General features: G+C 42.2%; 1 protein-coding gene across 2 annotated transcripts in view; it reads right to left on the bottom strand.

Moving 5' to 3' along the window:
• The window catches only part of ITGB1 (integrin subunit beta 1), a 201489-nt gene that overhangs the window by 68858 nt on the left and 106203 nt on the right, over positions 1 to 26428 (bottom strand). Inside the window, exon 1 of one of the 2 annotated variants that reach the window (XM_079910583.1) lies at positions 10081 to 10156. The exons of the other annotated variant lie outside the window; for it this stretch is intronic. The gene's annotated coding sequence lies outside the window, so the exon portion shown is untranslated. Of the gene's footprint in view, positions 1 to 10080; positions 10157 to 26428 lie in introns of those variants that run through there. 2 annotated transcript variants of the gene reach the window in all.

The following is a 26428-nucleotide window of genomic DNA, read 5'->3' as shown; positions in this document are numbered from 1 at the left end:
GTTGTGGCCAGTACAGTCAACATTTTTCCTACAAAAGGAGAGAATCCTCTCCCAAGACTGCAGAGAGGGGACCGTAGGAAAGACACCTCTGCGATGCCACTGACCACCCTCTGTCGTCCCCAAAACTGAGGCCCCAAAGAAGCAGCTTCTCAAAGTCAACTAAGGTCAAGGTGGTCCAAACACCCAACCAAAAATCTGTGAAAAGGATCTGCATCATTTTGTTATTTGTTGTTTATGTATCACTGTTGTCTGTCCTTAAAAAAAATCTTATCACCTAAGAAGTCTGGACACAGCTACTTGGTCTTTGTTTCCACAGAGAGAGGAAAGGAACTCACACTTCCTGGCATCCAGCAGTAATGAACACTGACCACAGGGTGACCTTTCAAGGTAAGGCTTTCATGAGCATTAGGCAGAATGCCTGCTTTTCAACCCAGTGCGGAATATTTATATTTTAGAACCTTTTGATTAAACCACTGCTGCAAGAAAGTGGACCATCTATTTCTTTTTCCTGTACTTAGTCCTTAGATCAGGAGTGGACAATTTTTTTCCACAAAGGATCAAATAGGAAATATTTCTGGCTTTGCAAAGCATATGGTCTCTGTAGCAATGATTCAGCTGCAGTCAAAGTGCAAAAGCAGCCATGGACAAAATGTAAATAAGCAAATGAGCATGGCTGTGTTCCAATAAAGTTTCATTTTCAACAACAGGAAGTGGGCTATATTTGGTTTGCAGGCCTTCGTTTGCCAATCCCTGCCCTAGAGCACTGATTTTTCTTTAAAAATTGCTGATCAAAAAGTACCATTAAAAAAAGAAGCCATGACAGAGAAAGATAATTTCACATTTTATAGGGGTGTATTCTGTTTTAGTTGTTTTGATCATTATCTAAAGGAATCAGTATGAAATACGAATTATTGTTACCTGTTCTGTGCTTCTGTTCATTCCAGAAAAGGAATAACCTTATCAAGCCATGTAGCTTAAAATCTTTAAATTAATAGAATAATAAATTTAATGTTTTAAAACCCTGTATTCCAAATATAAATTTGATTAAGAGAAAGAACTATGTAATCTGAACTCTGAGTAGATGGAGTGATCATAAATTTGCGGGACGAATAAATTATATTTTCCTTACTGTGAAGTGGAAACTGACTGATGCAAGAATAACCACTATTTTATAAATTTATTTATTTATTTTTGGCTGCGTTGGGTCTTCATTGCTGTGCACAGGCTTTCTCTAGTTGCGGTGAGCAGGGGCTACTCTTTGTCGCGGGGCGCAGGCTTCTCATTGCGGTGGCGTCTCTTGTTGCGGAGCACGGGCTCTAGGTGCGGAGGCTTCAGTAGTTGTGGCACATGGGCTCAGTAGTTGTGGCTCATGGGCTCTAGAGCGCAGGCTCAGTAGTTGCGGCACGTGGGCTTTCCCTAGTTGCGGTGAGCGGGGTCTACTCTTGGTTGCGGTGCACGCAGTGGCTTCTCTTGTTGCAGAGCACGGGCTCTAGGTGCGTGGGCTTCAGTAGTTGTGGCTCGCAGGCTCTAGAGAGCAGGCTCAGTAGTTGTGGCGCATGGGCTTAGTTGCTCCGAGGCTATGTGGCATCTTCCCAGACCAGGGCTTGAACCTGTGCCCCTGCACTGGTAGGTGGGTTCTTAACCACTGCGCCACCAGGGAAGCCCGGGAATAACCACTATTTTAAATCTCTAGAAATCCCTGCCCAATGACAGATGTAGAATTCAAAACTTGTTCACAGACTATACTTGGCTTTTCAAAAATTGGTAACACTTTATTTTTATAAATTAAAAATATTCAGACTAACATAAACTTTTAACATTTATTAACATACAGTTTTAAATGTATACACCATCTTATTAAAACTTAAAAGAACTCCGTTTTGGTGATCGCTATTATCATTTTCTTCTACCATGGCGAAAACATCCTCAAAAATATAAACTTAGCTAACATGTACATGGTAGCCTCAGACACTAGGTGCATTGGGCATTATTATCCTTACTTTCAGACGTAATGCAGCATCAAGATCAGGAAGGTGAAGCTGATTCTTCTCTAGTCACACACTAGTGACCAGCAAAGTTAGAACCAGAATCTAGATTTTTGGACTCCAAGTCCATACTCTTGTACTCTACCATATTGAGCTAACTGGCCTCATTGACACTCCGACTTTTCTAATCTTCAAATGCTTCACAGATTTATAAAACTGAGTAAAAGAGTAAACGATTTCAATTTTCAATTGCAACTTAGAACTATTTTTTGAAAATCACAACAAAAAAGTTATATGTGTTAGGCAGATCACTTAAATCTGTAGAACGAAGGGGTAGTACTAATATGGGGTTTCAACCTGTGCTCTGTGGATGCCTAAAAGCTCAGGTGAACCTCAGGAATCAGGAGCTTTTGAATATGCTTAAGTCTTCCACAGTTGACGTCATGTTTTTGGCCCAGCCGTGAAAATTGACTTTCCAAGAAGGCTATGTACCAGTTTTAATATTTTATTTTGCTATATTAGTGAATCCTGTAGAATTTTATTTGAAAAAATATTACTTTGCTAAATAATTTACTAGGCTAAATAATTTTTCTTCCAGCTCTCATATTTTGTGATACTCTGATTTCAGAATCAAATCTATATCTGAATGTGAAAAATATACAATGAGGAGAGCAAACAATTACATTGTTCCTTCCTTCCTTCCTTTCTTTCTCTCCCTCTCCCTCTCTTCCTTCCTTTCTTCCATCTTCCTTCCTTCCTTTCTTTTTTTTTTATAATAGCCTTTCTGATGGGTGTGGCCTGACTAGTTTTTAATCAAGTAAGAAGCTGAAGAAGAAAGGAAATAAACGAGCATAAGAACCCAGTGACGTTAAAGCAGAACCAAAGCAACTCAGAGACCCCATCTAAGCAGCGGTTGTAGGGTCTCCTTGCCACATCCTGCTGTGGATATTCCCTAGGGATCTCCATACACTAATGAGAAAGCAGAGGCACATGATTATGTTTTATGCCAAATATGTTATGACTTCAATCCGTTGTTCTCTGGAGTCATAGGTAGGATATCTGATTGAAGCAACCTTATCAAAAGTTCTGTGGATACAATGTTAACTAAACTACTTTTTATATAGACTCTGAGGTGGATGGATTGCTTCCCAAACCCGTCTCCTGTGCAAAGCATACTCTTGAGTTCCAAATACATAGATGGCAATTTAGGGACATAAAGCAAAATCAAAGAATTCAGAAAAAAATAAATTACACATTCTTAGATCTGGAACGTCATGCGTGACTGGATGTTACTTTTCCAAAACAAATGGAAACCTCCAATTCCAAGATTATCTAGGAGATCAGTGTCTAACCCTTCCTTCAGTGTTCCCTTCCATCACACTTGTGATTTACCTAAGCACCCCCTTGGGTTTCAGTGACCTTCAAAGGGTCGTCTGATTCCTATACCCAAGAGAGCACAATACTTATATCTCAACAATTTAGCATTGCCATTGTTTCTCACTGCCAAATGGAGTTTCGTTGCATAGTTGTCACCCTCAGGCAAAAGAGGCGGCTAGCCTACTCCACACAATACTGCTCTGTCTTGATCCCCATCGTAGTCCTAGAGAGAATGAGCTTAGTTGAGTTTGCTCTGCTCAATCAAGCTGCCTCTACAGTGAATACAGCCACACACGGCCATCGCTCCAGGGAAGAAAAGGCTTTGTGCCAGCCAGAGCGGCTGGGTTGGAAGGAACACTCAGCACAGCCACAAATGTGTTCAAGCAGCCGCCACAAACCCTGTGGGGCTCGGCTTTCGTCTGGGTTACCGGCTTGGAAACGCATTTTCCTCAAGATAATTTTTAAATAGACTTTGTTTTTTAGATTAACCAAAGTGTTAGGTTCTCAGCAGAATTGAGCAGAAAGTGTGGAGAGCTGCCCAATAGCTTCACTGCTCTGAAAATCCTCTGCAGCGCCTATCCATCCCTCCTTCTCCCCTAACCACTGGCAACCACTATGTTTATGTCTCCGTAGCTTTGCCTTTTCCAGAATGCCATGTAATTGGAATCATACAGCATGCAGCCTTTTCCAACCAGTTTCTTTCACTTAGCAATATGCATTTAGGTGTCCTTCATGTCTTTTCGTGGCTTGAGAACTTTTTTTTTTTGGTATATGGACATAAGTTTTTAACTCATCTGCATAAATACCAGAGTGTGATTCCTGAATTATAAGGTAAGAGTATGTTTAGTTTTGTAAGAAGTTGCCGCACTGTCTACCAAAGTAGCTGTGCCGTTCTGCATCCCCACCAGCAATGAACGAGAGTTCAAACGCTCCTTGTCAGCATTTGGTGGTATCAGTGTTTGGATTTTGGCCATTCTAATAGGTATGTGTTAGTATCTCATTATTGTTTTAATCTGCATTTCCCTGATGACACGTCATGTAGAGCATCTCTTCCTATGCTTATTTGCCATCCGTGTATCTTCTTTGGTGAGGTGTCTATTCAGATCTTCTGCCCATTTTAAAATCTGGTTCTTTTCTTATTGTTGAGTTTTAGTAGTTCTTTCTATATTTGGGGTAACAGTCCTTTATCAGACGTGTCTTGTGAAATATTTTCTCCCTGGCTTCTCATTCTCTCCACAACCTTTCGCAGGGCATCCTCAAGATAAGTTTATTTCTGACAACTCATTGCTCTGCTGTGCCGCTAGACTTCGGTCTGGATCATGCTATCAGTATTATTACCTAAACTACCCTCTGTCTTAAAATTCCCTCCCTAGAGACTGTGTTCTTAAACAGATGGAACCACGTCATGCCTAATAATTGATTTGGGATATCAGGGCTCTCAGGCCAACCTCTATGCAGTCACAAAAGGCTCTGTTATGTGCTAACCCACGACATAGCTGTCTGGACACCCTACATTTGCCTGAAAGGATCATATAAGTGATCCATGACAGGACAAAGATTGGATTTAAAATTTTTTTTTGATCAAAAAATACAGAGTTGAAACTATACTGTATTGTATTGCAGTGGTAGATGCATGTCATGGATGCTGTTACGTGTACACATGTCAAACGCCAATTATGCATCAGGCAAAATCCATAGACCATACAACAATAAGAGTGAGTCCTAATGGAATCTATGGACTTGAGTTAATAATCGTATACCAGTACCGGCTCATCAACTGTAAAAGATGTACCACACTAACTGAAGACGTTAACAATAGAAGAAACTGTGCGTTGGGGGCTGTGGTACAGGGGTGTACAGGCACTCTCTGTACTTCATGCCCCATTTTCAGAAAACCTACAACTGCTCTAAAAAATAAAGTCTATTATTTAAAACAGATACACTGCCTCAACCTTATAAAGTAGTTTTATTTACATTTCAGATTAGTTGATTTGTTCGAAGAACATTTTTTAAAAAGGTAAACACAATAACAAAAAGTTAAAAACATCAATGCATTTAGGTCGAAAGTTAATTACCTAAATAACGATGTAGTGTCTTAAACATAACTCTCCCTCCCTGATTCTCTGCTAAAGTGACTCAACTAATGTAGAAGGAGAATTTCATCCCACCAGTGGAAACTGGAACATATTCTTGCATTCTTGAGATTGTGGCAGGCAGAACTCTAAGAGGGTTCCCTAAGAGTCCCACCTCTGGGTGTACACAGCATGGGTAACGCCTTCCTTTTGAATGTGAAGGGAACCTTTGAATACGAAGGGTAGCTGCTCCCTTGATTAGATTGTGTCACATGGCAAATGCTGATGGGATGGATAGTCACTCCCCTGATCGCATGATGTTTCATAAGACACACTTGTAGCAAGACACTAAGGAGACTGCAGTCAGAGCAATGCACTTCTGCTGGCCTGGAAACTTGCAAACATCTGCTTTGTGACCTGCCTTCGGGGGCCACGCGGCAGCAGACTGCAAGTGGCCTTAGGAATTGAGCACGGTTCTCAGCAAGGAAACAGGGGCCTCGGTCCTTTGGCAAGGAACCAAATTCTGCCATACACTTAATGAGCTTGGTAGAGGATCCAGAGCCTCACGTGGGAACAGCAGCCGCAGACAACACTGTGATTGTGGCCTGGTGGCACCTGATCAGAGGACACGCCTGGACTCCTGACCCACGCAAACTATTACATAATACATGCATGTTATTTTAAGCCATTAAGTTTGTGGTCATTTGTTATGCAGCAACAGAAGACTAATACAGAGGCCATACAGGGGAGAGTCAGATTACAAGAAAGCCTGTGTGGTCTTGCCCACCTCTCCTCGGGGAAACCCTTGGACTCCATGGTCAGATCTGTGTTTGAGGGCATCCTTTCACCAGCCTAAATCCTTCCAGTTGGCCAGAGGAATAGCTCCAATCCCAGCTGGCCCCATGGCTGCCTGCCTTGTGGAGAGGACTCGGCATGCCAGCCGGCTTTCCTCTGGCACACCTGAAAGGTATCCACCTGCTCTATGCCCTCACCTCCAACCCACCTAAGAATAGGCTCACTCACTATTGGTCGAGGCTGTTTCTTCCTGTGAGATCCCAGAGCCAGAGCAATGTGAGTGCTAAAGAGACTCACTCCAGCTAATACAAGTAAATAAGCTAGACAGCATCAACATCACTAACTGCAGAAGTAGAATCTTCCGGTCAGAAGAGGAGCGCCAAGATGACCGTTTAGAACAAAGGAACCTCTATGAAACAAGAACCAGGAGAGAGTTTGGAAGAAACATCCTAGTTCGTATTCACAATGAGATTTGAGAGGATATTGCATCCATTAAACAAACAAACAAACCAGGTTTTCATCAAAATAAATGCTCTGAAAATAATTCTTTGACAAAAATTTTAAACCGTAATTGCCAAAATAAAAATCTAAATAATGACAGTGAATAATGTAATAGACGATCCCAAAATCTGAATGATATTGACGGAGTGTACACACAAGAGAGATCATGGGAAAAGAAAAGTACTTTGGAGAACAGATTTAGAAGCCTAATCTAAAAATAATCAGAGTTCTAAATGCAAAAAAAAAAGGAAGCAGTAGAGAATGAACAATCAATGAAATAATAAAAGGCAATTCTTCAGAGCTGGAGAAAGGATTGTGCCTGCAGATTGAAAATGTTCATTGACTAACGACAGCATTATTTTTCAAAAGCCCATTTCTAATATCAAGAACCATGAAGGGTGTGAGGTTTTACCGAGTTACAAGTTAACAAGGAAAAGAATAACTCAGCATCATAGATATTCAGAGATTCAGATTGTAATAGTATACCAACCATGTACGCTTTTAGGATAATTACTTGTGAAAATACTTTAGTTAAATAAAATCTGAATCACAGTAAAGACCATAGGAAAGGCAAAGATACAATATACAAGAAGGGATACTAAGTAGTAAAAATCCAATAAAATTTAGAGTAAAATCTAAATAAAATTTGAGAAATGAAGTGTGATGCAATTAAAAGTAATCTTGAAAAAGAAGTCCTATTGTAAGAAAATAATTATCAGAGCTTCTGGAAAATTGGGCAGATTATTCAGTAAAACCTGGGGAAAGGACAGAGGAAGGGAAGGAGGGAAAAATAAAAGCTTGCAAAGGGTTCCCATTGGGGTAGGAAGTCCAGGACATTGTTTTAATTTGACGTAGATTCCGACAGAGAAATGCAGACTCACATGTCTTTGGTAAAATATAATAGTGACCACCAGTAGGACTAAAATAATACGTAGAACTGCCTAGTCAATAAAGAAGAACATATAAAAACTGGTCTAATGAAGGATAAATCAAGAGAGGAAGATACGAGTAAATCTTAGAAGTTCTCATCATAAGAAAAAAACTAACTATGTGTGGTGATGGACATTAACTAGACTCATTGGGTGGTCACTTCACAAAATATACAAATTTCAAATCATGCGGTACACCTGAAACTAACATAATGTTACATGCCAATATACCTCAAATAAAAAAAGAGAAAGAGAGAGGAGGAAAAAACAATAGGGGAGGGGGCCTTTCTGCAGTGTTCCCTCATGGGACCTGCCTCCCACCATGCCCTTCCTAGCTTCCCCTCCGGAAGAGTCATCTGTACCAAAGGACGAAGCACTGGGTGTTAAAATGGACTTGGGGACCGAAGCACTGGGTGTTAAAAGGTATGAACTCATGGCTGACATCACCGCATTCACCTTTTCTTTCCCTGTGTCTGGTGGGTCAACTGACCCTGGGCCCGAGGAAGCTCGGCAGATTCTCTCTCACGTGCACGGCACGACTGGGCAAGCTCATCATTGCTCGGGACTGTGGGGAAGTGAGAATCCTACCATTCAGACTTGGGCAGGAGGGGAGTGAGGGCGTCTCCCACACTTCATGTCTGAACCACATTCTGGAGAGAGCGTTTTCAGGGCTCAGTGTTTAAATACCCACGTAGCTAAGAGTAAAGGGGCACCCTTGTCTTTTCGCCTGCTGTGGAAAGCCGAGGGGACGGACACTGATTGGTTGGATCAGCTGATACACTTGCGGAGGGGTCTTTGATCATAATACCATGATGGTTGAACTGGTAAAACTTCAAACATATCTCAACAAGAACAGCTTCAGCTGCAGAAACAGCAACAACGGAAAATTGACCCTCGTACAATTTAGTAGGTAGGTATGTAAAGGCTTTTGAGGAAAGGGAGAGAAATGAAACTGTAACATTTTAAAGTCTGTTGACTTTGACCCAGAAATTCCTCATGTATAATTTACCTTCAGGGGAAAACTTGGTCATGGGTGTGTAAGAATTCAAAGATGCTCACCGCAGTGTTTTTTGTAATCAAGAAACATCACTGAGGGGAACCCTAAGACTTCTTCAGGAGGAGATACAACTGATAGGCGGTTCTATCAGTCAATGGCTGCAGCCAATACAAAAAAAGGGGTTGATTTACACATATTAATCTGTGAATTATATAAAATTCATTAAGTAAAGAAATTCCATTGCAGAGCATTATATTATGATCACATCCATGTGTGTGCGTGTGTGTTTATCCTTAGAAAGAGGGCTGGCAGGATATTTTTGATCTCTCTGGTCTCTGGGGAGTGTGAGACTCTAAGGGATAGTCACATTTTTCTTTTTTGCATTTCAGTACTGCTTGATTTTTCCATGATGAGAATGTTAACCTCTCTTAAAGAAATGAAAGATAGTCAATTTAGTGGGAAAGTGTTATATTTTTGGATATTTGGAAATTTGCAAAGTATTACTTTATGCAAGGAAATGCTTACTGGGTGATTGGTTTCCTATGTTACCTTGCTCATCTAATCTTAGCAGCATTATAGAGGTATTTTCCTAGTTAATTTGCACAGAATCAATATTCCCCCCACCCCTTTCTGGCCAATTTTATGGAATCCAAGAATAAGCCCATGGGCTCATTCTGGTAATGTTTACATTTCCCATATTACAGACATTATTTATTATCATCTGATCATCAATATAATGACATAAAAACCTATATATTGATTATTGTCATCTGATAATAGCACTATATACAACATAAAAAACCATATATTGATGATCAGATGATAACAGGCTGTGACAGAAAAGTTTAAAGAGTGAGTATATATTGCTTCCAAGAGGTGCAAAAAGCTCTATGGGCATAATCACAGAAAAATTTAATACAGTACTAAAAACTAAGTAGAGACCGATGCTATGACCATTTTATGAGTGGAAAACTGAGGTAGCCTGAGCTATGGACACACTGGAAAAATAGAAACGTTGGAAATAGGTGTAAAAGCTTTTGATTCTTTTCCAGACATTCATCCAAAAGTCCCTTCCCTCCTTTTGAAATCTTTTTGGTCAAAATCCCTGGTAGTTCTATTTTTCAGTCTGCCAGTAACAATTATGTCACAAACATCAAAGCAGTTTACCATACACATCCATAATCATTTCGACTGGTCAGCAAGGTTGCCTTATATGTACTTTGCATTATTTTTTAACCTACAGCAATACTTCAGGCACAGAGATTTTGTCCTAGATCATCACCTGGACTCTATTTAGAATATTTTTGTTTTCTTTAAATTAAAAACAAGTACATGTAGAAAGAAGGTAGGAACTTAGTTTTAAAAGTCAACGTTGAGAAAGGCCTTTCATTAGTTCTGCAGAATTTTAATAACTGTTTACCAACCTTTCCTGCAGTTAGATTTCCATTTGCAACACTTCCCTTTTCTGATCTGAAGGGCAGGTTTGTCCTGACACCCCCGAGTCACTCGTACTTAAGGCAACTGACTCAGGCTTCCCCGGGGTTTTTCGCCCGTCAGTTTCTCTCTATATATGGTAATAATGCTCAGCAGATCCGCGCGCGCTTCCCGGAGGAAAACTGGGAAGAGAAATCACGTGAGCGTAACTGGAGCCTGCGGTTGGCCTGGGCAGCTCCTCCTCAGTGAAGAGGTGAGAGGCGATTAAGAAAGACTTACCTCTTCCTGGAGAGATTTCAGTCCACGCTGCCTGCCCGGAGCCACCAGCTTCCCCGGGGCGCGTCCCTAGGTCGCGCGGCATCACCTGCCGTCCTCCGTCCCTGCCGGGGTCCCGTGTCCCAGCGCCCCCGCTGCTGCTGAAGTGCTTACCCTCCCTCCCGAGATCTCACCGAATCGCGCAGGGCGGTTATCCTCCTGGGTCACTCTTCAAAGCAATTACATATTAGAGTCAGGTGTGAAGTCCACTGTCAGCTGCTTTCTACTAACTGAAGTACAATTCTATCCAGAAGCAGAAGGATAAACTAAATGTCTCCCTTAAGTAACTTGGGGTTTCTCAGCCCTGGGGTGTCAGGGCTCTTCTGAAACGGTGGCACAGGCTCTCGGATGATGATGCTCTATGGCTTTTGGGAACAATCTCATTGCTGTTCATCCTGACCATAGCTTCCGTCTGTATATTCCCACTGTGCCCTTCCCACCGGAACTCCCCCCAACTCTGCCCTGCAAAAATCAATCAATAAATACTGTATTGTAATCAGTATAATTTCACTTCATACTGTCATCAAGACCACTTTCATTATTTGTTCCCTCCACTGTTTCCTTCCTGGGCAAAACCAAACAAAGTCAATCAAACCAAAAACTTCAGAAGAACAAAGTGCGTGTACTCAGGTCTCAATAGTCTGAAAATCCTCACTTTTTCAGCGGAATGCAGATAGATGTAGGTATGAGAGGTTTTGTTTTCTTATAAGAGATTAGAGGATAAACAGAAATGTGTGAGCCATGGTGCTTAGTTTTTCCAGCCTGTCGTTTTATGTTTTTGGAATGGGATGGGGAAAATGTAGTTATTGTCTGCCATCTAATGGACTGAGTTGGAATTGCACCTTGCCGCCAAGATCCAGTAGCTAAAATTCATACAAATAGTGTACTGATTCAGATAAAGAATGATGAATTCTACAATCAAGTCTACTTTCAAGCTTCAGAGTTCCACAGGTTAAAAAAAAAGTAAGCATTCTTGGTTGTAGACTTTTCCCTTTCATCACTTTAAATATATCATGTCATTCCCTTTTGTTCTGCAGTTTCTGTTGAAAAATCAGCTGATAGCTTTTTGGGAGTTCCCTTGTATGTTGTTTGTTGCTTTTCCCTTGCTGCTTTTAGTGTTCTCTCTTTACATTTAAGTTTTGTCATTTTGATTACAATGCGTCTTGACTGTATGGGACTCTCTGTGCTTCCTGGGCTTTGGTGACTGCTTCCTTTCCCAGGTTAGGGAGGTTTTCGGCTATTTTCTCTTCAAATATTGTCTTGGACCCCTTGTCTCGCTCTTCTCCTTCTGGTACCCCTATAATGTGGAAAAAAAACCAATGAAAAGGACACAGTGATAAACATTTATTGCAAAGCTGGAGAGCAGGAGTTTATGTTAAATCAAGATGGAAAGAATCAAGAAAATCTCACTTACAGAACCATGTGACGAACAGCTGTGTGCAGTGAGGAAGAATTGTCATCAATGAATGCATTCACAGTACTATGGAGAGCAATGGCTTGAAATGACGGCCCAAGAAAGCAAAGCAAAGCAGTCTCAGTCTATACTGCCAGAGTGGAACTTCAGTCATCACCCAGGCTATCCTGTACATCCAGTTAGTATTTACGCTTTTCAGTTTTTTCCTTTATCATGCTTCTGCTACCTCTCCATTTTTCTCTGTTCCCACTACTAAGAATGGGTAGTAGATAATTTTCCACATTCCTTTCCATCTTAGCTCTAACCAGCCTGTGTATTATTTGCCAGATTAATCTTCCTTCAACGCTGGGTCACTATTGCTTGAAACTATCCTGGAACCTTATTTCTCTTTCTTCCTAAATACCTCTTCCATCTGGTTTCACGGTTGCTTTAATCAGGTCTCACTACCTACACAATTTTATTCCCTACTCTTTAACTTTTTGCCAGTCGCTTCGTAGCCCCTTGAATAACCCTGGCCCCTGTTCCTTTCAAGTCTTCCCTGACTGCAGCTCCTCTCATGAGGAACACCTGTCCTCCTCTCCTTTTGTGCAGCCAAATTCTCCTCATTCAGGATCCAGCCCAGCTGTTGCCCCTCAGTGGACTCCCTCCTTACCTGTGAAATTTTAGAGAAATTAGAGATTCTATTCTGAAACTGAGTCCTTGGGCAAATACTGTCCAATGGTTTACTATTACTTCTCAGATTTGAGTTCCATCTCCTGCAAAATCTGTTGTGAAATACTCAAGGCCAGATACTCTTTCTTACCCACTTGCCATCCCCCCTCAGGATCTATATTTCTGGGAAACTGGGAGCTCATAAGTATTTGATGATGGGTTTTCTTGAGCCTCAGCGCAATTCTGCAAGGAAGATGCAGCTGGATGGCTATTCTCATTTTATGAATGAGGACGCTGAGGCCCAGAGCATTTGCAAGACTTGCTCTCGTCAGTGACAGAGCCAGGGCAGGAGCGCTGGGGTCTCCTTCACGTCTAGGGCTCCCCTTGGTGCTGCCCTCAGACCCGCACTGATAGGTGAAGTCATGCCTCAAGCCCTTCTTCACTTTCAGATAGATAACTGAATTTTCTTACAGATAACTGACATGGGCTCATGTTATAGGGAGTGCCCAGGCAACAGAATATCGTCAGGGTGTGTAGTTATGCCTCCTGCTTGGCAACTTCAGTTCTTTCTGGGTGGTTATGCCACATTTTCAGCCCACACCCATTTGTCCTGTTTGAAAACCACAAACCGCTTCTTGGGCGACAACATTTTCCAGCACAGCCTCTGATTAAGCAACTGATGTGCTTGTTTAAACCTTTAAACAACTGTGAATGTGACTTGTCTCCTGCCCCTTCTCACGTGATGAAAGGTATCCTGGGGCGCCCAAGCTCACGCAGTGTGCTAATTAAAAACAACTACTACCAGGCTGTCTTAACCAGAGTCGTTAGGGAGTCAGGAGGATTTCTAGGTAGTTCCAACTCTGGCCACAGGATGGATTCATTTTCCATCCTGTGTGCATCTTCGGAGACCTGCCAGCATGGAATCCCTCCACTGATGTGCTGTTGCTCGCGTTTCTGGCTCAGGCCCTACGTCGGTGGCTGGCTCAGCAGCAGGAGTCGGTAGCAAAGGGGGAATATCATGTCTACATGCAGCTGAGCGATTCAGAAAGACGGCATTGCTGAAATTTGTCCTATTAAATACCTAGAAGATAAATGCTTAAGAAGATTGTTAAGCAATTCTGCTGACTCAGAATACTTTTGTGTATTCATTGAACAAAAAGCAGTAGAGAGAGGCTTAGACTGCTTAAAGAAAATCTAAATATTGCAGTCCTAACGAGTGTCTTTTATAACTGCATGTCTAATGAAATGACCAGAATTGACCTAAAAGGGTCATGAAATGCAATAGTACCTTTGTTTTATGACGGTACTGTTAACATATGAAGATTAGTTTCCAACTAAGCTATAAAAAAGTTTCATGCCACTAGTGACAAGAAATTTTCAACTAAGAATTAAATCCAAAAGTTTCAGTTATACAGATGAATAAGTCCTTAGACTTCTACTTAACAGCACAGAGCCTACTTAACAGCACAGAGCCTGTAGTTAACAACACTGTATTGTATACTTAAGATGTTGCTAAGAGGGTAAACCTTAGGTTACACAAAAAATAATAATAAATAATGAGGGCAGGAGGAAACTTTCAGTGGTGATGAAGATGTTTCTGGCATCGATTGTGGTGATAGTTTCATGGGTGAATACTTATCTCGAAACTCATCAAGTTGGATACATATTAAACACGTACAACTTTTTGTATGTCAATCACATATCAATACAGTGGTTTTTTTTTTTAAAGAGTTATATCTGACTGGGAAATTGCCATAAAACGTACAGATGCAGTGCACTCGTGAGGATCTCCGAACTACTACCACTGAAAACTGCCCAGACATAACTTTTACGGAATGCAAAACATAATCACAAACTTCATTTCCTTTGCCCTCCCGGAAAACCAGCTATTCTGATCCCTGTTTTGCAGGCTTAGAAAGTCAAATGGCTTCCAAATTTTACATGTCTCCTACTGTGGTCTGGGTGGGGGTGAGGACTTCGACCTGAAGCCACACCATGTGACTTCACATCCATTAACTACCCAGACATCAGTAAGTTAAGATACAAACTCCATCATGATATAATATTGACTATTCAACCCTTAGAACATGTTTACCTAAACTATTATTTTTTCTAGTCTTATGGAAACTTGGATGTTCCCTGAACAAATTTCTAATGTGGCACCTTGGGGAGAAAATCCCTTAAAAATGTCTTGTACTGTAAATTTCATTGTGTGTGAGTCACCTAGATTGTATGACTCTTCCTGTCACTTCACACAAAGCTTAGTTAATGAAGATGACAGAGGACTTGGATCACCTCCATGGCTTCTGACCCTTTTATTTGCCAAGAGCATCTGCAAAGCCACTTGCTAAGTACCTAGGATCAAAACACCTAAGGCCCAGAATATCTAATCAATCAACCTCGGATACAGTCATCACAGAACAATAAACCCAAGATGAGAGGTTGGAAAGCACACTGGAGGCTATTGCTTATCTTTGATTCTTCTCAAATTTATCACTCTATTCCTTGAGCCCCAGATGCAAACCACATCTTTTCCATTTAATGTGACAGATTTGCGCTGATAGATGGTGTTGGCATCCCATGATATACTGGAACATCAGATTTCCTGCTGACAAAATACTGGGTAGGTTTGTACGACCATGTCAACTTAGTAGAAGATTCTATATTGACTTTTCATGTCCAAGACTCTAGTTTCTGATTTTTTGAGTGCCATGGGGAGGTTACTGCTGATGGAAATGAAAGCTTGATTGATTAGAACAGAGATGTGCCTTTTAAAAGATTGAACTGCCGGCCTTAAAGGATCAAATTCAACTCTCAAGAGGGAGGCTGCCCTTATAATTCTTTTTTCCTCCTAGGCATTGGGATTCATTTTTTCATGCCTTGAAACAGCAAATTGTGGACTACCATTTGAAGAGTCTCGTGTAAATTGTCCTTCAGACCTAGGTCTAGAGATTATAATCTATTAGCAGAAAGCTGAAAAAATCCACACACTAGAGGCAAAGCAAGACGTTTTCTCACTTCAAATGAAGTCTGCAAAAGGGCGCTCTTAGTGGGAGTGGACATTCAGTTAGAAATGTTAGAAACTGAAGAGCACTTAGCAATGGCCTTACAGGCTGGCCTGGCACTCCGTACCTCTAACTGTGGCTTCAGTGTGATCACACTCAGCTTCCTTGTGTCTGACTGGCGTGCATACAGTGTGTCCATTTTCTACCCTTTCTTGAAGCAGGCATTAGGCTGCTGGTCTGGACCGTTTCTATCTAGTTCAAGGGTGATCTCTGGGTTCAAGTCCCTTCTAAGTCAAGCTCTAAGTGGCTCCAAGGCAAAAGTGAAACCTGAACTCTCAGTGGGACACAGAAGCAGACTGGACACTCAGAGCACTTCAGAGGCATCCTTGGTGGGGAATTATTGAGTCAAACCATCTCCCTTTCCCAACCCTTTATAAACTGGCGCTTGCACAACACGATCAAGGTTATCTTTGCCTTCTGTAAATTACTTAATTTTGTGTGTGTTTGTTAAAACCAAATAATGTTTATTCATACTCAGTTTAAAATATTGTCCTATGAATGGGAGTTCCCTGGCAGTCCAGTGGTTAGAGCTCGGTGCTTTCACTGCTGTGGCCCAGGTTCAATCCCTGGTCCAGGAACTAAGATCCTGCAAGCAGTGAGGCACGGCCAAACAAACAAACAAACATATATATTTTCCTATGAAAAGAAAGATTTTCTGTTTCTTAATGAGATAAAATTCACATAACATAAAAGTCACCATTTAAACCATCTTAAACAATTCTGTAGTTTTTAATATTTTACAGTTTTGTACAACTATCAAACTAACTCTAGACCATTTCCAGGATCCCCCAAAGAAAACCCGTAGACGTTAGCTGACAGTCCCAATTTCCCTCTCCCGGCATCCCCTGGCAATCAATAATCTACCAAGAGTAGATTGGTGGTTGTAAATTTCTTAATTTATATGGTTTTGACTAGATAGAATGTTCTCAGGCACATGATTCAGGAAGTAGAGAGGAGTACATGGTGAACTCTTCTTGTCTTCATCCTCCACAGAGCCAATTTCCCTCTCTGGTGACATGTTTTTACCCATTTCTTTATCCTTCCAGAGACAGTCAATGCCTACACCTGTACGCACACATAGAGAGCTTCCTATGATATATGGGCATATGATATTTCATACAAATGGTTGTGTGCTCTCTACCTTACTGTGAAAGCTAACAATTTGATTTTGAAGCTGCTTCAATTCTTTTTGGCTGCTGTATAGTATTCCGTTTCATGGATGTGTTATAATTTATTTAATCAGTTGTTGTTAATAGACTTTTAAATTGTTCCCAGTCTTTTGATATTACAAACAACTCTTCAGTAGACATCTTTCTACATACATCATTTACACATATATTAATATATTTGTAGGATAAATTTCTTGAAGTGGATATGACAGATCTTAATTTTGTCATAATTAATGATATACTTCTGATTTTTATTAACACTTCCATTTCTATCTTTCACTGTGTGGTCTGTGTTTTTCTTTTTGCTGATAATATGAAAAATTTTAAATACTTTATCTAGTTGTTTGTTTTTATAAAATATAGTATACTTAAGACCTCTGTTTCTTATCAGCATTCTTTGACTCCTTACTTTATTAATGTTGAAATCGCTAATGTCCACTTCCTCTCCCCAATAGTCCCTCTACTAGCTGATTTTCTTTGACTTTTATTATTCTTCTCAATGTTTTTTTTTTTATACGAGCTTACTGCTTTCTAAAAAATATTTCTTTCTTTCTTTATTTTTGGCTGCACTGGGTCTTCATAGCTGCGTGCAGGCTTTCTCCCATTGCAGCGAGCGGGGGCTACTCTTCGTTGCGGTGCACGGGCTTCTCACTGTGGTGGCTTCTCTTGTTACGGAGCACGGGCTCTAGGGTGCATGGGCTTCAGTAGTTGCAGCATGCGGGCTCAGTAGTTGTGGTGCAAGGGCTCTAGAGCATGCGGGCTCAGTAGTCGCGGTGCACAGGCTTAGTAGCTCCATGGCATGTGGGATCTTCCCAGACCAAGGATCAAACCTGTGTCCCCTGCATTGGCAGGCAGACTCTTAACCACTGGACCACCAGGGAAGTCCAATGTTTATTTTAAAATAAACTCCTATTAATTGGTTTATCAGCTTTGATGCCTGGCTGTGAAAGATAAGGAACTCTCTAAACCTACATTACTTTCCTCTTTATATCCTCCTTTTCCTCTGAATTTTGTTATTTTAGAATGTTCCCATTGTTAAGAAATCTTTCTTTTTCTTTGTTATCCAGTAGCTTTACTAGGATGTGTCTCAGTGTTGATAATTTGATGTAAGTTTGTTTTCCTGGAATAAGATGTGCCTAAAATTTAGATTCAAGCCTCCCATTAAGTCTGGATCTCATTAATATGTCTTCTGTATTTACCCTTTATCTCCAGTCCATTCCTGCTCTTGTTTATTTCTATTTTACTTTCTCACTCTTGTTTTCCACATTCCTTACTGTGTTCTCAGCAGTTATCTATTCTCCTTTGTGCTTCTTCCAAAGTTCTTCATATTACTGGGACTTCCCTGGTGGCGCACTGGTTAAGAACCTGCCTGCCAATGCAGGGGACACAGGTTCGAGCCCTGGTCCGGGAAGATCCCGCATGCCGTGGAGCAACTAAGCTCGTGCGTCACAACTACTGAGCCCACATGCCACAACTACTGAAGCCCGTGCTCTGCAACAGAGAAGCCACTGCAATGAGAAGCCCACGCAGTGCATCGAAGAGTAGCCCCTGCTCGCTGCAACTAGAGAAAGCCCGTGTGCAGCAACAAAGACCCAATGCAGCCATAAATAAATTAATTAATTAAAAACAAACAAACAAAACAAAGTTCTTCATATTTCTGTGAGGGTTTGTTTCATCTCCTAATGGGTCCTCATAACCCAACTTTAAACTCTTGTTTTATAAATTAGTGGGTTTATTTTCTTTTGTGAATTCATGGTGATACACTTGATGCCATTTTTTGCCTGGTCTGTGGTGTAATTTCTGGCAATGCTTTTTAATGTGTCACCACTCCCCCAACACACACTCTGTTTCTTATAGTCTTTTTTCTTGCAGAATCTTTGCATACTACATCCCATGATGATTTGATCTGGCTATCACTCATCCTGCACCAGCCATTGCAGGTAGTGCCTATGAGGCAGGAGACAGAGCCTTGTAAGTTGTTGGGAATTCCTCCAGAATGGGCAGAGTTGGTCCAGATATTTCAAATATAGATCAAACAAATATGTCCCTTACAATTTGCAAGGTGTCACTAGATTTTTATAAGGATTGGTGAAGTGATTCTCTATTTCTGTCACCTTATTTAACTTTATAAAAGGTATAAGTTTCAATAACTCCAATCATTCAATAAATATTAAAGAATGCTATTTCTGCTCCTAGAGCTATTGTAGGTTAATGGGGATATAGAGATGACACCAATGACAGAATTTACCATTTATTTTGAAGTAGGATGTGCCAGGCACTGTATCAGGCATCTATTATCACATCAAATTCTCAAAACTTTCATGTATTAACTTTGGTATTGTAATAAACAAGTCAAATATTTCTGAGGGCTACAGAAACAAGTATTGATTTCAGGCTCATTACATTAGGGCTGAGGGTCAGCTGCAGCTCTGCTGGCCTGTGCTGGCCTCCAAACTTCTTTTCATTCTGAAAACCAGGTTGAGGCCGCTCTCTGGGACAGCAAAGGGCTGGTGAAAACTTGCAGTGCTTCTGGAGCCATCTGTTCAGGCATGACAAACATCCCATCCATTCTTGTCCCATTGCCCAAAGCAAGCCACACAGCCACACCCAAAGCAAGTGTGGCGAGCAAGCATATTATCTACCGAGAAGGTTGGCCACGGCAGGGAGAGGACAAAACGCTATGAACGAAGAATGCAGTCTGCCCCCAGTTGCTTCTCTGCCACAAGACACTGGCACCTCTCCCTAAGATATTCAACACTACCAGGCACTGGGCTCAGAGGTCCAGAATCTGGAGCTACACATCATGTTTGCTTTCTGCCCTTTTTTTTTTTTTAAACATCTTTATTGGAGTATAATTGCTTTACAATGGTGTGTTAGTTTCTGCTTTATAACAAAGTGAATCAGTTATACATATATATATGTTCCCATATCTCTTCCCTCTTGCATCTCGCTCCCTCCCTCCCTATCCCACCCCTCTAGGTGGTCACAAAGCACCGAGCTGATCTCCCTGTGCTATGCGGCTGCTTCCCACTAGCTATCTATTTTACATTTGACAAGCTGTTTGTCCCCTGCTTCCCAAACACTCAAGATCACACAGTGGTGGAGTAGGGACCCCTTATTAAAGAATGGGGAGAATGGGAGGTCCATGCCAGTCACTGGTTCACACAGTTCCGATATTCCACTGAATGCTGCTGCGGCAAGCTCCCCGACCCTGATGGTAGGGAATGCGCCTTGATTTCTTCCATTTACACTCTCTGGGAGTCACTTCTAAGTCTGTGTTCTCCATGGTGCTTGACTCCACCATCTGGACAGTTCTTCCTTTTCCATTATGCGTCTCGGTCTCTCCTGAAATGAGTATTGGAAAGCATGCCATTTGTGGCTGAGAAGCTGTCTCAGACTGCTTCCCATCTGCAAGAGACTGGGGACCCAAGCGTTATTTTGTGATTTGAACGCTTATAGTCTCTTCTAATCCAGGCTTGTGGTGCTTTTGGTAATCTCTCTCTCTACATAACTGCTATCATTTTTAATCAATTTGATCTCAGCAAGGCCCATGTAAGTCAACAGCCACACCCATAACTTCTCAAGAAATGCCTCCAAAGGTACTTTTATCTCATTAAGATTTAGACGACTGCACCTTACTCTCTTTTCCCAGGGACATTTTGTCAACTGAGATAACTTACTAGGGCCATATACATCTAATGAGCAGACTCAGCAATGGGCGTGTTGGATCTATGCCCAGTCCTTGTCTTAATTTGAGACTCTTTTACCTGTGAGAACTGAGAGTTTCAATTTTCAACCCTAAAAGTTCTGGAATTTCTGGACATTTGCAGCTCAGCTGGACTCATTCTGGCTCTGCTCCATGTGTCTTCTGATTCCAGAACTAGGCTGAAGAAGTAGCCAGTGCATGAGACTTGATGGTCTCAGGATGGGGGGCAGAACACGAGAGCTGATGGGAACACACGATGCCTCTAAAAACCTCTGCTCAGATGAGGCAAATGGCTCATCTGCTTCTGGACCATCTTGGCAAGTCACGTAGCCAAGCCCCAGTCAGAGGGATGAGGATGTCTACAGGGAAAACTGGGAAAGAGGAGAAGGAAATGGTAGTTGTGAACAAATGATGCAATCTCCATGCCTCATGAGATAGATATGTTGTAACTCTCTCCATAGAGAAGGACACGGGGCACAGAGAGGTTGAGTACCTTGACCAAGGTCCTAGCGTCCTTAGTGGTAGAGCCACGATGTGATCCTAGATATGTTGTAACTCTCTCCATAGAGAAGGACACGGGGCACAGAGAGGTTGAGTACCTTGACCAAGGTCCTAGCGTCCTTAGTGGTAGAGCCACGATGTGATCCTAGATATGTTGTAACTCTCTCCATAGAGAAGGACACGGGGCACAGAGAGGTTGAGTACCTTGACCAAGGTCCTAGCGTCCTTAGTGGTAGAGCCACGATGTGATCCTAGATATGTTGTAACTCTCTCCATAGAGAAGGACACGGGGCACAGAGAGGTTGAGTACCTTGACCAAGGTCCTAGCGTCCTTAGTGGTAGAGCCACGATGTGATCCTAGATATGTTGTAACTCTCTCCATAGAGAAGGATATGGGGCACAGAGAGGTTGAGGACCTTGACCAAGGTCCTAGCGTCCTTAGTGGTAGAGCCACGATGTGATCCTAGATATGTTGTAACTCTCTCCATAGAGAAGGACACGGGGCACAGAGAGGTTGAGTACCTTGACCAAGGTCCTAGCGTCCTTAGTGGTAGAGCCACGATGTGATCCTAGGTATGTTGTAACTCTCTCCATAGAGAAGGACACGGGGCACAGAGAGGTTGAGGACCTTGACCAAGGTCCTAGCGTCCTTAGTGGTAGAGCCACGATGTGATCCTAGAGGGTCTCACTCCAGGATGCTGAATCATTTTCCAGATGCCTCCTTAGGGAGCTCTCATTTTTGTGAACTATCCAGAGCATCTTGTCTAAATTTTCAGCAGGCTTTAATAAAAACAATTTTAGTAGAAGACTCAAATATGGCAACAATAAAGCTTTGTAAAATGATGTTATGGATTTCCTCAAGAAATAATTCATTAAATTGATGCCAGTTGTAACTTGTGAGATCATAAAGCTCAATGCAGGGATATTAAAACCATGAAAGTAATCCAATCACAGCATATGTTCAATAAACGCTCAGCCTCCTCTGTGAATTGCTTTGCTACACTTTCAGCCAGAACCTGAGAACAGGAAAACTTAAGGTATCAGATCATGAAAAGAGTTCAAATTCATGAATCTTACCCCAGATAAGGCAATCTTTTTTTTTTTTTTTTTTTTTTTTTTTTGCGGTACGCGGGCCTCTCACTGTTGTGGCCTCTCCCGTTGCGGAGCACAGGCTCCGGACGCACAGGCCCAGCGGCCATGGCTCACGGGCCCAGCCGCTGCGCGGCATGTGGGATCTTCCCGCATCAGGGCACGAACCCGTGTCCCCTGCATCAGCAGGCGGACTCTCAACCACTGCGCCACCAGGGAAGCCCCAGATAAGGCAATCTTTTAGGACAAATCCTAAAAAATTTGTCATTATCAGCTTGAGTGGATTCAAAGGGAATCCAGCTCCTGCTAAACAACATGGTCAGGAAAACCGGGATTAAAGCCACATGTTACAAGCCCATCACAGGCAAGTGTTGGAATTCCAAATACGGCCTCCTCCTCATTCGTGACTCTTCATCCTTTTACCACTCACGTTTCTTCAGAACTGGCTCAGATTTGTCTGGTAGAAGAGTTTTCTGTAAATTGCATTTAGACTTATCTCCAGAGAGGCATGGAGCTTAGACCTATTACAGAGTGCAGCTCCCAAATGCTCCCTAAATAAATATCTTTATACACCGATTAAATCAAATGAAAATGGAGTCAAGAGCGGCCTTGAGGAAAGAGTCATAAAACACAACCAACACCCTGAATGATGTGTACAGTGTAAGAGGAACAAGGGGAGAGATGATTTGACTTGATGGAGCTGGTCCTGTATTGCCTTATGGATATGGTCAACCAGGGCTGAAAGGATGAGGGAAGCAGCACACACCTACTGTCAGTAAGTGAGAGTCAGAGAGAATCTGCTGCAATGGCCGTGCTCGGGGATTCCTTCTGGAGAAAAGTGAGTGGGTGCCACTGGTATTTGTCCATACACTGGGATATTCCATCTGTGCAAGCAGCTACTTTTGCCCTAAGAATTTCCTCAGCCATTGAATCAGGAGAGGTGAACTACTGTAATGGATGATCTTTGATATTCAGTAGCTTAATGGCATAGAAAGTTGATGTCTCAATCAAGTCCGGTTGGGGATTTGGTGGGTAGCCTCCCACAGTGATTCTGGGATCCACGATCCTTCCATCTAGTGAGCCTGCCGTCTTTTGAAGTCTCAGACTTCTCCACTTGATGTTTCTAAGAGTAACGTCTATTGTATTTGCCCACATTTCATCAGCCAGGACTGTCACACGGCTTTATCTAACTGCATGGGAAGCCGTGAAGTGTAGTCTTCCTGGGTGCCTAAGAGGAAAATGAAAGGGTTTAAAGAACACGTTACCAGACCTATAGAGGCAAAACCCCCATAGGTAAGAATCAAGTGATGTCCACATCCATGAAGAAAAATGGCTCTGATAAGTCAAGGGGTTCTCTGCTCTTCATCAAAAGAAGTTCAGAGTCCTTGGCACCTGGTAGAGAGCCCTTTACAGTTCAGCTCCACCCCACCTTTCTGGTTTCAGGTCTTACTGCTCCCCACCCAGCTGCCCCCCTTCCCTACCCCATGCACTTCTCACTCTGGCCAGCTCAGACTACTGGCTATTCTTTGAATGTGTCACATATCTTCACACCTTTGGGACTTTGCAAATGTTGTTTCCTGACTGAAACACCCACTCTTCCCTCCACCACAAGAGCCAGCCCAGACATCTCTTCTCTATGGGCCCTTCCTTGGACTCCCTCCCTCAGACCGAATTAACTGCCACATTCTTCAAGCTCCCACAACATCCTATATATTATTTTATTATAACTTACCACGTTGCATCTCACTCAGGTATTTCCCCCCATTTTACAGCAGGTCTATGTGTCTCTCCCCCAGTACTGTCAAATGTGGGGGAAATACCTGAGTGAGATGCACGCCTGGGAGTCCTGAAGGGTATCTGTCTAACTGAAGAGGCTCTTACCTAATGTAAGTCAAGAATCAGCCAGAAACTTGGGATACAATAAAGAGACTGAGTTTTATTTCAGAAAAGCTGTAAGCTACTTGGAACTGTGCTCTAGATGCAGCATTCATCCCTGGGGAAAGAGAAAAGCTAAAAGAAAGCGTAAGTAATACATTTCAGAGGCCAAGGTAATCATGATATTGTGTTCTTTACAGACACAGTGCTGATTCAGGTACATGGAAAAGGATAAAACCAAGCTCAGTAAGAGTCTCTGATGAAATGCAATCGTGACACATTTGCACGGAGGAAGCCTAAAGTTTTGGAGAAATGCAGAAAAGAAATAGGCTTATATTAAGATGTCATCGCATGGTCCTGGTAAAGGGAGCCGTTCCCTGGGGAACGTGTGAAGCTCGGAGCTGAGCCCTGCCGAGGTTACTCTGAATCCTTTCCCTATAAATAAGCTTGGATTTCCACCTTACCAAAGTCAACACAGACAGCTACAGTTCAAAACTAACTTTCCATGACGAGAATTAATTGCAAGATGAAGAGGCATTTATGAGTCTAGGCTTAGTAACTTTCAGGGTAAAATGAGTTCGCCTTTTATTCAGAATTTTTATTTTCTGCCCTTCTCATTTCAAGTGCTCCTGCTTATACAAGCTTACAACTTCTCTCCTGGCTCTGATTCCCCACTGCCTCAGGCCAGACCTTCTAAGACAAATGTTCCTAGCAGTCAACGCCATGCTTATTGCTCCCAGTCCTGTTAAAAATAGACCCTGTTAGCTGCTGCAATCCTTAAAGAATAAGGGATGAGGTCATTTTCTGCTCGGAGAGTAGATTCAGACCGTGAGTGATTTTGGCATCAGCGCATTCAACTGCCGAGGAAACAGGTGTTAAAGTGACTTCTCCTATCCTGTTAAAGAGCCGTTTCATACACTGATCCACAGACACGTTTCCATTCTCATGACTGAATAGGCAACCCTGTAATTTGTCAGCTACATCCATTTTTCCCCCACCCCCTGGCAACAGTTTCTCTTCAGTTTCTGCCAAGATTGTCTATTGTCTCCATAAGTTTCTGCCCAAGGTAAGTGATAGAAGGATGATCTTATGGAATTAAACAGCAAAAAGCAACAAGCATGTAATTTAACAGGACTTGCAGGCATGGCTAATGGGGTTCCTAACAACCGATTTTCCTGTGTTTCCCGGCAACAGCTTAAAGTTACTAAAACTTCAAGCTTCAGAGATGACTTCTCAACAAAATTGGGGCCAAGGCAGGGGGATGTAGAGAAAGCGAGAGAATTCAAAAATGAAAGTACTGAACACTAGAAATGAGGAAAGTATCAATTAAATTTCTTTCAAATCTTTCAGTTATTGTGTAACATATTCAACATAGGAGGTGTGGAAACCACAACGTGTTTAAACCTGAGCAGGCGACCTCTTAGCAAATACCCTAGTACAGCAACTTCGGCTTTAAGGCCCCAAATTGGGCAAAAGATTACAGCTGTTCAGAGGGGAAATCGAGGTAGATTTTAGAGAGCAATGGCTCCTAATTCCAGACTTAACTTGGAATATTTCCCTGACTTTGAACAAACAACTTCATTTCTCAAGGCGCGGGCCTCTCACTGTTGTGGCCTCTCCTGTTGCAGAGCACAGGCTCCGGACACGCAGGCTCAGCGGCCATGGCTCACGGGCCCAGCCGCTCCGCGGCATGTGGGATCCTCCCGGACCGGGGCACAAACCCATGTCCCCTACATAGGTAGGCGGACTCTCAACCACTGAGCCACCAGGGAAGCCCAGACCTTAATTTCTTTATCTGCAAATTGAGGAAATTGAATTAGATGATTTCCAAGGTCGCTTCTGATTCTAATGTTCTGTGCATGCCATTTTCTAGCCTGTATATCATATCATGTGGAAATGCAACTCCATAGTGTTCCTGCCCCCAATTTACGTCACCAGAAAATGGCAACAGCAGTGAAATTAATCCCTTGTTGGTTTGTCTTAATATTTTCAATTCTGCAAGAGTCTGTGTGAAGGTGTGTATATGCATCTGTCTGGGGTACGTGTTTATGTAGGATGTTATATTCAGATTTGAAAGCCTTAAAGTAACCAGGTAAAGCCATTGTATTTAGGAGACTAAAAACCAGAGTGTCAGCCATAGAGAAACATAGTACTTTGCTTTCTCTCCCTTACTTTTTATTTTCTTCAAACTACCCCACTCCCTCTCTTCTTTTTCAGAATCAGGGAGGACCTCCTGCAGACCAGGCCTCTGGCACCGAGGTTCCCCTGATGCCTGTTAGGATGGCCTTGGCCTTCCCAGGGAAGGTTAGGGGTAGTTAACAGAAGAATTGGAAGCATCCCAGACTGGAGATGAGGCTCACCTGCACCAAATTATGACAGCAAAATGGTGAGGGAGCAGTTCTCCGGCCAGAGGACTTTTTGTAGCTTCAGAAGTATTCTTAGCAAAATTCTTTAATGCTGCCTCTTCATTGTAGGTGTTTGCTATCTAAAGTGCAAAAAAAATCAGTTTTTCTTTGAACATATGCTTTTGCATGTTTTCAATAACAGACATTA

This window comes from Stenella coeruleoalba (assembly GCF_951394435.1).
Source record: "Stenella coeruleoalba genome assembly, chromosome: 2".
NCBI classification, from domain to species: Eukaryota; Metazoa; Chordata; class Mammalia; order Artiodactyla; family Delphinidae; genus Stenella; species Stenella coeruleoalba.
The sequence above is the reverse complement of the archived record's forward strand: the minus strand, read 5'-3'. Positions and strand labels throughout refer to the sequence as shown.